Genomic DNA, 4072 nt, shown 5'->3' with positions numbered 1-4072 from the left:
GAGGTCTGTACCGTGTTCTCTGAACTAGTGCTGGTCTCCGCTGGGAGTGGCTGGTCTGGACTTCTCTGTGGGTTGGTGACCTTTGCTATGCAGTTGTTCGTATCCCTAGTGTTTTGCTGATGTTTGCAACTGCTGATGGAAGCTGCTGTAATTCTTGCTTTGTTCTTCTGGTTATTTTCTGATGATTTTGGGCCTCACTTCAACTCTCACTGGCTTTGTGGAACCCTCTGGAGTCTGTGAATCCTTGGCCATGCATCCAACCACCATACTTCTATGTCTGAGGTGGTTCTTTCTTAAGATAGCTGCCCTCTTGTGAGCTCCGAAGTCAGACTCTCAGCAACCTTCCATAGCATTGCTGTGGAAGCATGGTCTCATCTGTCAAGTGGCATCTGGGGGCTGCCAGGAGAGCTGCACGCAGGTCCTCCCTCTGCTTAATCCACGCTTTGCCTCTACCTTCCACATGTCCTCTGGGGAGCCACCTTCCTTCCTACCTTTCATTCTTTCTCCTCCACAGTCTTTCTGGCTGCGTGGAATGAGCTTTAACTCCTTCTTCCTCTTACCTCGCTGGGAACTCCACAGAAAACTCTAAGACCTAATTCCTAAGTTCTGCCTCTTAATATATGAGGGGGAGATAAGTAGTATAGAAAAATCTCCTTCTTTGGAGATTTTGGAAAGATCGTTGGAAAAGCTTGGCTTTTAAATTTATTATCTTTTTGTAGACAAAATATCCTATTTTGTAGGTTTGAAGCTGAATATTATATTTTCCTTTTTTCCTCTGAATAATATGAAATCCCAAATGCAGATGTATGCCTCATTCTAACTTGGAGAAGATCATACACGTAATATTGCAAAAGAGAAAAAACATATTAATTATCCCCATTACATACATGTAACTTTGCTCACCCTCTGGGTTATACGCTCCATGATAGAAGGCTCTCCTACTGCTCAAGACCTGTTCTCTCTCTTCAAATTTGCAAACGAAGCAACTGACATAGGATTAATCTCCAAAATATACAAGCAGCTCATGCAGCTCAATATCAAAAAACAAACAACCCAATCCAAAAATGGGCAGAAGATCTAAATAGACATTTCTCCAAAGAAGATATACAGATTGCCAACAAACACATGAAAGGATGCTCAACATCACTAATCATTAGAGAAATGCAAATCAAACCTACAATGAGGTATCACCTCACACCGGTCAGAATGGCCATCATCAAAAAATCTACAAACAATAAATGCTGGAGAGGGTGTGGAGAAAAGGCAACCCTCTTGCACCATTGGTGGGAATGTAAATTGATACAGCCACTATGGAGAACAGTATGGAGGTTCCTTAAAAAACTAAAAATAGAGCTACCATATGACCCAGCAATCCCACTACTGGGCATATACCCTGAGAAAACCATACTTCAAAAAGAGTCATGTACCACAATGTTCATTGCAGCTCTATTTACAATAGCCAGGACATGGAACCAACCTAAATGTCCATCAACAGATGAATGGATAAAGAAGATGTGGCACATATATACAATGGAATATTACTCAGCCATAAAAAGAAATGAAATTGAGTTATTTGTAGTGAGGTGGATGGACCTAGAGTCTGTCATACAGAGTGAAGTAAGTCAGAAAAAGAAAAACAAATACGGTATGCTAACACATATATATGGAATCTAAAAAACAAAAAAATGGTTCTGAAGAGCCTAGGGGTAGGACAGGAATAAAGACACAGACGTAGAGAATGGACTTGAGGACACGGGAAGGGGGAAGGGTAAACTGGGATGAGGTGAGACAGTGGCATGGACATATATATACTACCAAATGTAAAATAGATAGCTAGTGGGAAGCAGCCACATAGCACAGGGAGATCAGCTCAGTGCTTTGTGACCACCTAGAGGGGTGGGATAGGGAAGGTGGGAAGGAGATGCAAGAGGGAGGGGATATGGGGATATAGGTATACGTATAGCTGATACACTTTGTTATACAGCAGAAACTAGCACACCATTGTAAAGCAATTATACTCCAATAAAGATGTTAAAAAAAAAATTAAAAAAATAAAATAAAATGAGGATAATGATAAAAAAATAAAGATACCTTATATGATAAAAAATATATAGATATATAATTTATCATATGCATGTGTGTATATTTATGTGCATATATTAATATATGTGTCTATGTACATACAATGTATGTATATGTGTATGTATACATGCATGCATACCTGTATGTATACACACACACACACACACACACACACACACATATAAAATCCTGCTTATGTTACTCCTTGCTTCAAACTCTCCACTAGTTTCTATTCTTCTGAGGGTAAAGTCCAAAATTCTTACAATGGCCCAAAGCACTTGAATGACCTTCCTTTGCTGTTCTCACATCCCAGCCTTGGCACTGTTCTCTCCCAGCTCACTCTGCTCCAGCTGCACCAGCTTTTATTTCTTCAAACCTACTGTGCTCTCTCCTTAAGGCATCTACATAAGCTGTTTTCTCTGCCTGGTAAAACCTTGGTTCTCTCTGGTTAACTCCAGTTCTCAGTTTAAAAGTAACCTTCTCTTGGAAGTCCCTTCTGACCCTCCCCTTTCCTGCAAGACTCTCTCAAGGCATCTTGTACTTTCTTTAAGGGCACATATCACAATTGCAATTAAATAATTAACTTCATAATTATTTTAATGTTGTTTACCTCACTGAGGAAAGAGGCTATCATATTCATTTCTCGATTTTTTTTTTGCCTATAATTATAGTGCCCATTCAATTAGTTTGAGATGATTTGAATGTTTTATCTTCATATGTTTTATCATCATACTACCTAACATAGTGTTTTACCCATAGTAAATGTCCTAGAACTTATACCAATAAATAGTTATAATTTTTATTTTCTCTATTTTTCCCCCCTGCCTCCTTCTGTCTCTTCATCTGTAGGAAAAGGAGAGTTCTTTTTGAGATATTTCTGTGAAGATCAAAGCAATCAAACTCAAACCAAGAAGTAAGCCAGGTGTTAGATTCTGAAATGTTGAATTCAGCTTCGTGTAGCAGTTTGCTATCAGAGACTTTTTAAAAAAATGCCATTGGAACTTCTAATGGATCCCAGTTGCCTCCAGAAGCAAGTCCATTATATTTAGCATGGAACATAAGGCTTTCCATGGTCTGGACTTTGCCTCCTTCTAGCTTCATTTCCCATCTCACTCTACCCCGCCCTCCAATCAATCCTGCCCACCAAGCCCACGTATCAGGAAAGGGAGATGATCATCATTATTACCATCACCACTAACAATGTTTATTAAGAATTAGTTTACACCAAACACTGCGTGAGGGCCCGTGGGGACATACAAAGATGTTTTAAGTCAGGATCACAGCTCTCAATCACCTATTAATCTAGTCGAAGTGACAGATATACTCATAAAAGGTAAATTACAATATAAATTAGTTAAATAGCAAGTGCCAAATAGTGGTTGAGAGCAGAAGTGCAATTTCCTGAGATGCCACTAGTGCTCTGCTTTAGTTTTATGTTTCTGCAAGTAAATGTGACTGTTGGGAATCAAGGAAAGGTAAGGAGGAGATATTTAATGTTCTGTCTGTCTCTTTGCAGATAAGTTCTATGATTTATCCACTGCTTTGTGTAGTCTTCCTTCCTCCTCATCTTCAAGACTATTGTAATTCAATCTGAATTCAGGATACAAAGGAACAGATGTTTGTCAATGACCGATAGCCCTCATCCAAGTCTCCTTGAGCCCTGGGCTTACTAACTTTACAAACTCAAATTTATCAGCCTGTGGAGAGCAGTGCTTGGATTCATTCACATGGAGTAGTTAACCCGGTCCACTGGATGAGGCCATGCATTCAAATACCAAAAAAAAGTGGCTTTGAAAACTCTACTTCCCCAAGAGTCTTATAGCAGAGGCATATATTAAGTTATTCAATTAACAAATATTTTTGAGACAGTGAGAAAAGGAAGTGATTAAAATGTGTTCCATGCCCTCAAAAACCCACAGTAGGTGAGACAGACCAGTAAATATATAATACATTGTTCTGAGAGCAATGACAGTGGTATGGATGATGCATC

The sequence above is a fragment of the Balaenoptera acutorostrata genome, chromosome 11 (assembly GCF_949987535.1).
Source record: "Balaenoptera acutorostrata chromosome 11, mBalAcu1.1, whole genome shotgun sequence".
Taxonomy (NCBI): Eukaryota; Metazoa; Chordata; class Mammalia; order Artiodactyla; family Balaenopteridae; genus Balaenoptera; species Balaenoptera acutorostrata.
Note: the sequence above shows the minus strand (reverse complement) of the source record.